This window comes from Notamacropus eugenii, chromosome 6 (assembly GCF_028372415.1).
Source record: "Notamacropus eugenii isolate mMacEug1 chromosome 6, mMacEug1.pri_v2, whole genome shotgun sequence".
Lineage (NCBI taxonomy): Eukaryota > Metazoa > Chordata > Mammalia > Diprotodontia > Macropodidae > Notamacropus > Notamacropus eugenii.
In genome coordinates, this window is record NC_092877.1 from 64,911,392 (window position 1) to 64,923,724 (window position 12,333).

Sequence of the window (12,333 nt, forward strand, 5' to 3'; positions counted from 1 at the left end):
TTTATTTCTTCTATTAATCCAGACAATATATATTTTTGCAAATATTCACCCTTTTAACTTAGATTATCAGATTTATTGTCATACAGTTGGGCAAAATAGCACCTAATCATTGGTTTAATTTCCTCTTAATTTGTAGTGAATTCATCCTTTTCATTTCTGATACTGGAATTTGTATTTTTAATCAAATTAATCCAAGTTTTACTCACTTTTTACAATAAAACTAGCTCTTCGTTTTACTTATTAGCTCAATAGGTTTCTTACTTTCAATTGTATTAATCTCTCCTTTGATCTTCCAGATTTCTAATTTTCTATTTAATTGGGAAGTTTTAATTTATTCTTTTTTCTCTCTTTTTTAGTGATCTGCCCAGGTCATTGATCTATTCTTTATTTTATTTATCTAAGCATTTGGAGATATAAATTTACCCTAAGAACTGCTTTTGCTGCATCCCATATGTTTTGATATGTTGTCTCTTTATTGTCCTATTGTCATTCTCTTTGATGAGATTATTTATTGTTACTTTGATTTGTTATTTGACCCACTCAGTCTTTAGAATTATTTAGTTTCCAATTTGTTTTTAGCCATATTTCCATTGCCCTTTATTGCACACAATTTTTATTGCATCATAATCTGTAAAGGATGCAGTTAATATTTCTTAGTTTCCGCATTTGGTTGTGAGGTTTTATGACCTAATACATGGTCAATTTGGGAGTAGGTGCCATGTGCCATATAGAAAAAGGTATATTCCTCTCCCCTCCATCTCGAATATAGTTTTTTTCCTGTAACTCAATTAACTTCTCCTATAAGAATTCAGATAATATGCCACTTAATGCATGTATTTTTAGCATAGATATTACTTCATTGCCTATGGTAACTTTTAACAAGATGTATTTCTTTTAATTAATTTAATTAATCTATTTTTGCCTTTGCTTTGTCTGAGATCAGGATTGCTATCCCTCCTTTTTTTTCTTTCTTTACTTCAACTGAACCATAATATATTCTCCTCCAGTCTTTTACCTTTGCTCTGCTTCAAATGTATTTCTTGTAAACAACATAGTCTAGGATTCTGGTTTGTAATCCACTCTGCTATCCAGTCCTACTTTTGGGGAGAATTCATTCCATTCACATTCACAGTTCTGATTAATAGTTGTATTTCCCTCAATCCTATTTTCCTCTGTTTATACTTTCCTCTAACTTTTCACCCCCTCCTTCCTCACCACCTTCTAACCACCTCCTTCCTCTATCTGCCTTCCCTTCTATCTGCCCCCCTCTTTTGCCATTCTCCTCCTACTTGTGCCTTCCCCTTTGTTTTCCTGTCTCTCATCCTTCCTTTTTTCCCTTTCTTTCCTATTTTGCTCCTACTTCTCTATAGGATAAGATAAATTTCTATACTCAACAAAATATATATGTTTTCCCTCTTAAACAAATCCAAGAAAGTAAGGTTCAAAAAATGCTCCACCCCCTCCCTTCTTTTCCTCTCCTGTAGTAAGTGTTTTGAGCCTCTTCATGTAATATAATTTATTCTCTTATAAGTCTCATTTTCCTTTTCTCTCAGTATAAAACTTTTCTTACCCCTTAATTTTTTACATCAACAAATCAGTCAGCTTATACCCATCCCCTCTGTCTATGTGTACTCCTAACTGTCCTAAGATTGATACAGTTCTAAAGAGTTGCAAATAGTTGCTCTTCCCATTTATGGATGTAAACAGTTTAGTCTTATTGTATGTTTTGTCTTTCTTCTTTACCTTTTTAGGTTTGCTATGAGTTTTTAAGTTTATCTTTTTACGTTCTCATGATTCTTGCATTTACTTCATTGAATATTGCAAATATTCATCCCACCCATCCCCCGAAAAAGATTATGTTGAAATTTGCTGAGGAGTTGATCCTTGTTTGTAATCCAAGACCCTTCTCCTTCTGGAATATCACATTACCAGTCCTCAGATTCTTTAATGTAGAAACTTATATGTCCTATGGAATACTATTGTTCTTTGATATTTGAATTATTTCTTTTTGGCTGCTGGTATTTTCTCTGACATGAAAGTTCTGGAATTAGACTCCAGTATTCCTTGGAATTTTCATTTTTGAGATCTCTTACAGTAAGTGACTGGTGGATTCTTTCAATTGCTATTTTATCATCTGGTTCTAGTATACCAGGTCAGTCTTCCTTGATAATTTCTTGAAAGATGCTAACTAAGTTCTTTTTTTAATGATGGCCTTTGGGTAGTTCAATAATTCTTAATTTACCTCTCCTGGATCTATTTTCCAGGTCAGTTGTTTTTCAAATGAAGTACGTTTTATTTTCTTCTACTGTTTTTTTCATTCTTTTGATTTTTTGACTGATTTATGATGTCTTAAAGAGGTATTACTTTAACTTGCCCAATTCTAATTTTTAAGAAATCATTTTCTTCAGTTAGCTTTTGTACCTCCTTTTCCATTTGGTCAATTCTACTTTCAAAGGAATTATTTTCTTCAGTGGATTTTTTTTTCACATTTAGCCAATTCTATTTTTTAAAGAATTGTTTTCTTCAGTAAATTTGTGTGCTTACTTTCAAGCTGTTGATTCTTTTTCTGCCATAATTCTCCTACATGACTCTTGGATTTTTAAATTTGAGCTCTGCTTTTGTGACAAAGGGACATATTCCTAAGCTTCTAATGCTTGTGACCCAGTGGCCTGGTCTCTGGCTTTTTATATCAGTCCTCAGACCTGAGCCTCTCTTGTACTGAGTGTGGCCTGGCCCAGTCACACTTGCCATCCTGGGGTTCTGGAATCAAAAGTGACCTTCTGATATATTGCATTCTGATATAGGGATGGAAGCTTTACAGCTGATCTGTTTTGACACTACTTTCTTAGCCAGGACTGAGGGATCTTCACTGCTGATCAGTGCTTCAGCTAAGAGCCTTGCTCTGAGTTGCCAGGACACAGTTTGTGTTGCACTGCACTCCCCTTTTTTCCAAGTTAGACACACCTTTCCTAAAGTCTTTTAAATTATTTTAAGTTGGAAAATATTTTTCACTACATCTTTTTGTGGGTTCTATCACTACACATAAAAGGGTCTTTGAACAGTTAATTAAAATAAAATTCCTTTATGCTGAAAACAAACAATCCCCCCCAAAGCACTGGCTTTTATGAAGAGTGTTAGCTGCACTTTGGAATCATTGACTTCAAACAGAAAATCTTCACTGTGCTTCAGTTTTGACAGGTCTGTCCTTAAATTGTTTCTAACAACTTTTTTCTAATACCTACATTTGTCAAGTTCTAAAAATGTTCATCATCAACTGAAACTTAAGAAAAACTCCCCCATGTATCTGTGCCTGTTTGATGTTTGTAAAGCCAAACAGCTTTATTAATTAACACATAATTTTGGCCAGGATAACAGAAGCAAGGAAGGAAAGAGCATACCGTTGCCTGATCATGGGCAAGGACAGCTGGGCTTTAAGAACAGAAAGAGAATATTATATTGGCTTTATTTATTCAGCCTGTGCCAGTTATGGAGAGTTGAAGAAGATTGTTGCAGCAATTGTCCAGCAGATTCACTGGGGGTTCTGTGCTGACAGAGTAGATAATATAACATGACACTTATTTGCCCAAAGAATGGTCATTACTTCTATGAGGTAAGTTCTCTGTGGTTTACTAAACAACTTGTATGTAATGGTTAAAGATATTTACTAGTCCTGAGATTTCATTTGGGAACTCCCAGGTAAGTAAATTCAATTTATGTTGCTGCATTATATATTTCCTAAAGCATCATATAAATTAATTGACTTCACTCTCAGTCTTCTCTCTTCCTTTTATTTTCTAGGTACAAACATGTAATCTCTGACTTCCCATGATGGGTGGAGGAGAGATAGCCTCTTCCCTACAGAAATACGGTAATTACTCCCATATTACATTCCAACAGGGAGAGATTATACATGTGGGAAGCTAAGAAGGGGACAGGGTGGGACACCCTTATCCAGAAAGTTACAGAGATGGTAACTTACCAACAAAATACCTACTAACTCTCAGAAATAGGAACTGAACCCAAGTCCTTCTGGTTTTGAGACTGGCTGTTTATCTAAAATGTAATTCGGCCTCTTTCCATAGAAGCTTGACCCCAAAAAGCACTGTACTTCTAGGATGTGTGTTAGCTCTGTCCTTGTGGTTTGATATTTTTGAAGGCTTCTGGGTTCCATCTCTAGTCTATCATATTTCAAGTTTTCCTTTGGGAGGTCCAGTGTTTTAATTGGCAGAAAACAAGTTACTATCTTTAATCTCTGCTTCAGAATTTGTGCTGCAGGGTTTTCCAAAATTACAATTGTTTGATATTCTGGCTTACAGTTAGCCCTGCACAATTTTCATGCCTAGTGTACAGATTTAAAGGTGATGATTGGCTATGGCCTTAAAAATGGCTGGTTATCTCCAGAGTTAATTCCCTGGGGTGGTCAAAGCAGAGTCTGGTGAGATGACTTAGCAATGTCAGAAGTGCAGGTAACAATGTGTGAAGAAGAAAAGTACAATTCATGAGGACTGGAGGGGCCAGATTTTGTACTCAATTCCTGACAAAGTCCCAGAATCTGGAAATCTGGAATCTTAAATATTCAAGATTTTGAGTAATTTGTTGAATACACAAATTATTTATTATGCTTAGAGAAAACATAGTACAGTGGAAAGAACACTTAATTTAATGTCAGAGGGTATGAATTTAATGTCAGAGGATATGAACTAAGCAACTGCTTGTAAGAATATAATACAAAGGGGGTTGGATTTGTATTGAAAAATTCCTACCTAACACTTCTTAACTTTGTGATCCTAGGTGAATCATTGAACTTCTCTGGGACTCAGACAATGTCTTAAGGCTGCAAATCACAGAAGAAGGAGCTTCTTATCTTGGTTGGATGGAGGAGATTTCTATCTCAACAAAAACATGTCCTTGACATTTTAACATGGATATCCTTCAGCCTATTGAAATCTCAAAGAATAAATGGCACAATAATATTGAATCACCTGTGCTACCAATTATCAGGAGATCTAGTAAGGGGAGCTAGAGAAAAGGGGGGAAAAGAAACATATTTAGCAAGCTACTGTCACTTCAAGACAGTAGCTCTTATTTTCATTGTACCTTACAATTTAAAATCACTTCATAGTACACATAGAGTTTTCTTCACCATTACCACAAGTATGCCTTATTAATATTATAATCCCTTTACACATAGGTCAAAGTAAACTTGAATATGATTCACTGTACACACCGCTCCACTTCTCCTCTCAGCTACCTTCACATCCTGTTGAAAAATCTATCTGAAATCTCCTAATTAGTGTCTCTCCATCCCAGATTATCTTATCTTGCTTTGCCATACTAACTTCCTTTCCAGATGAAGTCCCACTCCGGTTTTCTCTACCCCCTTAGCCAGCTACTTTGTCTGTACTGAAATGTAATCTTCCCAAATACTTGTTACGTGCTAGCATTTAGATCAGTGCCTATTACATATCAAGCATTCAGTATAGGTGTTTATCCATCCATCCACCTATTTTTATTTACCTAATTAAATATATTATGTGCTGAATTATTTTTTTGTTAAAGGTTTTAGTGCTTGTAAAAATGATTAAGTCCAAAGTAGCGACTGAAAAAAGTTATCAAAGGTGGTATACAATAGTTCTTTAAATCAATGTTAGTGGGATGATTTGGATTGATTTATATGTGCTTTAGTATGACTGAGTGCATTAGTTTCTTGCTTAATTGGTAACTCAATTTATTTGAACAAATCAAGGAATATATTTTCAGTCAGAAGTTTGGCTCTGCCACTTTCAGTTATTACTTCTAGAATTGTGGTCCCTTCCAACACTAATTCTCTTAACCCATCATGCTCCACACACTGCTCAATCCAAGAGAGGAGTCAGGGCTGATAGGTTAGTTTAGGGAATGAGAAAGAAAAAGAAAAAATCAGGAATACATACATACACACACATTAGACAGATACATGTATTTAAGTAGAATGCCAATATTAGAAGAGTTAATATTAAGAAAACAAGCACTTTTAAGGACTTACTGTTTGCCAGGCACTATACAGAGTGCTAGGGATTCAAAGAAAGTACAAAATACTCCTTGCCCTCAAAGAACTTATGTTCTAACAAACAATGTGTAGATTATATCTAGGTACATAAAGGATATATACAAAGTACATGGAAGATAACTGTAGGGAGAAGACAGAGTAGGGAAGAAGATCAGGGAATATGTTTTGCAAAAGATGGGATTAACAGAGAAGGAAGCCCAAGCACAAGAAGGGAAAAGTCCTTGCCAATGTTCATAGAGTAGCATAGCCAGGAGGATGTGTAAGCAGCTCTAATACCTTGCCCAGTACTCATTTTCAGTCAGTTAATAATAATTTACTGAGTTTCTACTATGTAGCAGGCAATGTGCTAATTACTGAGAATGCAAAGAAAGATAAAAGACCCTCCTTGCCTTGACATCTCACAATCTAATGGGGGGGACAACATACAAGTAACGATGTACAAACAGGCAAGCTATGTATAGAGGGAGTTAAGTGCTGCTGTGGATAGAGCGCTGGACCTATGGTTAAAAAGATGTGAGTGTAATTATGTAAATCATTTAACCTTTGTTTACCTCTGTTTCCTACTCTGCAAAATTAAGATAATAACAGTACCTACTTCCCAGGATTGTTGAAAGTATCAAATGAGATAATAATTGTAAAGAATTTGGCACAGTACAGGGGGCACAAAAGATAGAGTGCTGGGCCTGGAATCAGGAAGACTCAACTTCTTGAGTTCAGATCTGATGTCAGATACTCACTAACTATGTGGTCCTGGGCAGGGCACTTCACTCTGTTTGCCTCAGTTTACTCATCTGTGAAATGAGCTGGAGAAGGAAAAGGCAAACTATTCCAATACCTTTACCAGAATATCCCAAATGAGGTTATGAAATAGTCAGAAAATTGAAATGACTGAACAACCATAACTTATCAAAGTTCCTGCTACATAGTAAATGTTATAAAACTGTTAGTTATTATCAAGATTACAAGATAAAATGGAAAAAATAATCAACAGAGGGAAGATAACTAGAATTAAGTGCAATTAGGCAAGGATTCCTACAAAAGATGAGATTTTAGCTGGAACTTGAAGGAAGTCATTTTAAAGAAATGTTTCTTCATTAGATTAGGTAGCATATCCAAAATGTCAAGGAAATAGAAATTTCAAAGTCAGAGACTGCATATATATATATATATATATATATATATATATATATATATATGGAGAGAGAGAGAGAGAGAGAGAGAGAGAGAGAGAGAGAGAGAGAGAGAGAGGTTTAAAGACCAGAAAAATGAAATCAAGGTCTAAAATGGAAAGTGAGAGACAATCCAAATGAATGAAGGTGAGTAGAAGGAAATATAGATAGATAGAGAGACAGACAGACAGTAAGAGAGAGAGAGAGAGGTGATAGGTATAATAACATACATACCAACATACATTCATGCATACATACAGATGTGAAAAAAATGTAAGAAAAAAAGAATCATTAGAATATCTCTTATTCAGAAAGTTAATGAAGGTGAATACAAACATTAATAAAAGAAATAACTAAAGAGCACTGAGCAAAGATGGTGGATTAGAAGCAGGGACTTGCTAGAGTTCTTCTCCCAAACCCCTTCAAAACTTATAAATATCATTCTAAACAAATTCTAGAGAAGCAGAAGGCACAAAATGACAGACTAAAGGAAATTTCCAGCCCAAGACTATCTGGAAGGTAGACAGGAAGGGTCTTTCTCACCTGACTCAGAGTAGAACTCAGTTTGAAATAGGCTGCATCAGAATGTACTGAGCTGGGTAGGCCTTAGGTGACTGAATCATTAGCAGCTGTTGAGGTTTTCTGACTTCTCAATCCACAAACACCAAAGACAGCCTGAAGGTCAGTGGGAAGGGTTTCTCACCTGGCTGAGAGGAGAACTTGGTCTGGCCCCAGTTGCAGCCCTGGCCCTATCCCTGGCCCCAGCATGGCAACAGTGACTACTGAAGCAGAGTCTACTTCTGGGGCCCTTAATTTAACAAAAAGCTCAAAAGTTAAGTAACTGGCTGGTTAAGTAACCAGTTGCCTCTGGAGCCCTCAACTTAACAAAAAGCTGAAAGGTCAAATAATTGACTGGGAAAATGAGCAAACAGGGGAAGAGAAACAGACTACAGACTCTTATTTTCTTGGTGAAGAGTTATTTTCATTGGTTATTGGTGATGAGGAATATCAAAACATACAGCCATAAGAAGACAACAAAGCCCAATATCCTGAATCCAAAACCTCCAAGAAAAAATATGAATTGGTCTTAGGCCTTAGAAGAGCTCAAAAAGGATTTTGAAAATAAAGTAAGAGAAATAGAAGAAAAGTTGGAAAGAGGAATGAGAGTGATGCAAGAAAATCATGAAAAATGAGTTGACAGTTTGGTTAAAGAGACCACCAAAATCCTGAAGAAAATAACAACTTTAAAATTAGACTAAACTAAATGGCAAAAGAGGTCCAAGAAATCAATGAGAATAATGTTTTATAAAGCAAAATGGGTCAAAAGGAAAAACCAGTCCAAAAACTCACTGAAGAAAATAATACCTCAAAAATTAGAATGGAACAAATGTCAGAGAATGGCTTCAGGAGAAATCAAGAAATTATAAAACAAAACCACAAGAATGAAAAAATAGATGACAAAGTGAAGCATCTCACTGGAAAAACAAGTGACCTGGAAAATGCATCCAGGTCTTTCTTTTAAATTTTATTTAAAATTTACTTAATTTAAAAATTATTGGGCTACCTGAAAACCAAGGTCAAAAAAGAGCCTAGACATCATGTTCCAAGAAATTATCAAGAAAAACTGGCCTGATATTCTACCGCCAGACAGTAAAATAGAAATGGAAAGAACTCACACCTACTGAAGGATATTCTAAAAGGCAAATCCCTGGGAATATTGTAGCCAAATTCCAAAGTTCCTAGGTCAAAGAGAAAATATTACAAGTAGCCAGAAAGAAACAATTCAAGTAATGTGGAAACACAATCAGAATAACACAAGAGTTAGCAGCTACTACACTAAGAGATCAGAGGGTTTGGAATATGATATTCCAGAGGTCAAAGGAAATAAGATTAAAAGTAAGAGTCACCTACCCAGCAAAACTGAATACAATGCTTTGGGGGAAAATGGTCATTCAATGAAATAGAGGACTTCCAAGCATTCTTGTTAAAAAGAACAGAGCTTAATAGAAAATTTGACTTTCAAGTAAACACAAAAATCAAGAGAAGCATGAAAAGGTAAACAGGAAAGAGAAAACATAAGGGACTTATTAAAGTTGAACTGTTTACATTCCTACATGGAAAGATGATATTTGTAACTCATAAGACCATAAGATAGTTGGAAGAAATATTATATATACATATGTATGTATATGTACAAATGTATATGTATATATAAATACATATATGCATGCATGTATGTGCATGACATATATATACATGTATATGCAAACACACACACACACACACACACACACACACATATATATATATATATATATATATATATATATATATATATATATATATATATATATATATATATATACACAAAGAGGGGGGCACAGGGTATGCTGAATATGAAGGCAAGATATCTAAAAAAGAAGATTAAGTGTTGAGAGGATTGTACTAGGAGAAAGAGGAAGGGAGAAATAGAGTGTAGCAAATCATCTTACATAAAAGAAGCAAAAAAGAGCTTTTACAAGGGAGGGGAAGGAGGGGAAGGTGAAAGGGAATAAGCGAGCCTTCATTTCATGGGATTTGGCTCGAGGAGGGAATAAAATATACACTCAATGGGGCATGGAAGTTCATCTTACCCTACAGGAAACAGGGGAAAATGGGATAAGAGAGGAAAAATAATGGATGGGAAGGCAGATTGGGGGAAGGGATGATGGGAAGTAAACACTTCCTTAGAGGGATAGGTCAAAGGAGAAAATAGAATAAATGGAGGAAGGGACAGGATAGAGAGAAATATAGTTAATCTTTCACACATGACTGCTATGGAAGTATTTTGCATGACTATACATGTATACCATATATCAAATTGCTTGCCTTGTCAATAAGATTGGGTGGGGAGGGGTCAAGGGAGAGAATGTGGAACTTAAGGCTTTAAAAATGAATGTTAAAATTATTTTTACATGCAACTGGGAAATAAGATATATAGGCAATGAGTTATAGAAATCTATCTTGCCCTACAGCAAAATAGAAGGGAAAGAGATAAGGTTGTGGGTGAGATGAGATGATAGAAAGGAAGGCAGATTGGAGGAAAGTGCAATCAGAATACACACTTTCCTAGACAGAGGGCACAGGGTGAGTTGAATAGGAAGGGATGACATCAAAAAATTAAGGAGTGAGAGAGGAACATATTGGGAGGACAAAGAGAAAAATGGAATGCAACAAATTATCTCTCATAAAAGAGGCAAGAAAATGCTTTTTCAATCGAGGGGAAAAGGGGGAAGTGAGAGGGAAAAAATGAGCTTACTCTCATATTTGGCTTAAGGAGGGAATAGCATACACACTCAATTTGGCATGAAAAGCTATCATACACTACAAGAAAGTGGGGAAGAAGGGGATAAGAGAGGTGTGGAGGGATGATAGAAGGGAGGGTAAATGGGAGGAGGAGGTAATTAGAAGTAAACACTTTTGGGGAGGGACAAGGTCAAAATAGAGAATAGAATAATTGTGGGGGGCAGGATAGAATGAAGGGAAATATAGTCTTTCACAATATGACTTTTAAAGAAGTCTTTTGCATATCTACACATGATAACCTCTGTTGAATTGCTTGCCTTCCCAGTGGGAATAGGTGGGGAGGGAGGAAGGGAAAGAAGTTGGAATTCAAAGTTTTAAAAACAAACGTTAAAAATTGTTTTTACATGCAACTTGAAAATAAGAAATACAGATAATCGGGTATAGAAATCTATTTTGCCCTACAAGAAAATAGAGTAGATGGGGATAAGGGAAGGGAGGGGTGTGATAGAAGGGAGCGCAGATTGCAGGAAGCGTTAATCAGAATTCATGATGTCTTGGGGCAGGGGGAGGAAAGAGTTGAGGAGAAAATTTGGAACTCAAAATCTTCTGGAAACCAAAAATGAATTAATTAATTAAAAAAAGAAGAAGAAGGCCTATTTCAAGAGATACCAAGTGAAATTCCAGGGAAGGAGAGAGGGAAAAACAGATTATTATGCACAGAAACTCTTAGTGATACAAGATACAAAGAAGTACAACACACTAAAATGCAGGATGATAGTCTAAGCCACCAACAGACATGTCATCTGTCAGATTGCTTATGCCTATACAGAAGAGTATATAATTGCCTGTGCAGCTTATGTCCACAAATTACCAAAGTATGGTGTGAAGGTTGGCTTGACAATTTATGCTGCTGCTTAGTGCACAAGCCTGGTACTGGCCCACAGACTCCTTTACAGATTTGGCATGTACAAGATCTGTGAAAGTCAGTTCTAATTAACTGGAGATGAGTGGAAAGCATTGATCCTCAGACTGGTGCTTTTACATGCTACCTGAACACAGGTGTTAGCAGAACTACCAGAGGAAACAAAGTCTTTGGGACCCTTAAGGGATCTATAGATGGTGGTCTGTCTATTCCACACAGAATCAAATGCTTCCTTGGATATAATTCAGAAAGAACGGAATGCATTGCTGAAGTACATTGTAAACACATCATGGGCTAAAATGTTGCAGATTATATGCATTTTCCTGAAAGAAGAAGACGACCCTTATAAAAAGCAATTCTTACATTAACTAAAGAACAATTTAATCCCTGATATGATGAAGGAAATGTACAAGAAAGCTCATGCAGGTATTTAGGAGAATTGAGTGCATGAAAAGAAACCCAAGAAGGAAGTTAAAAAGGAAAAATGGAACTGTCTCAAAATGTCCCTTGCCCAGAAGAAAGACGGGGTTGCTCAGAAAAAGGCAAGTTTCCTCAGAGCCCAATAGCAGGCAACTGATAGTTAAAACATCAAAATCTCAATTTTCTATGAAGATGTTCAGATTAAGACAATAAACTTACTGAACTTCAAAAATAAATAAAAAACAACTAAGTCCTTCTAAATTCTTGTAAAATAAATTGAAATTAGTATAGGAAAACGACTTTGCCTTGAAGATTATCTAAGCATAAGTTTCTTCATGAGTGAAATGATTAAAAATATTTGAACTACATAATTTCCAGGGTTTTCATAAGGAAAACAGAGTTTGGAATAAGAAGAGAGGTAATGCCTTAGGACATGCATTCCTATGAATTCCTCTGTTTTTCCCTCTTCTCAAAGTCTTTCATTGAGT

The 12,333-nt window shown here is 35.7% G+C and overlaps 1 pseudogene; it reads left to right on the plus strand.

Annotated features, from left to right (window-relative positions):
- Positions 1–11,259: 11,259 nt before the first annotated feature.
- LOC140510107 (large ribosomal subunit protein uL18 pseudogene) lies at positions 11,260–12,009 on the plus strand (annotated as a pseudogene).
- The last annotated feature ends 324 nt before the right edge of the window (positions 12,010–12,333 follow it).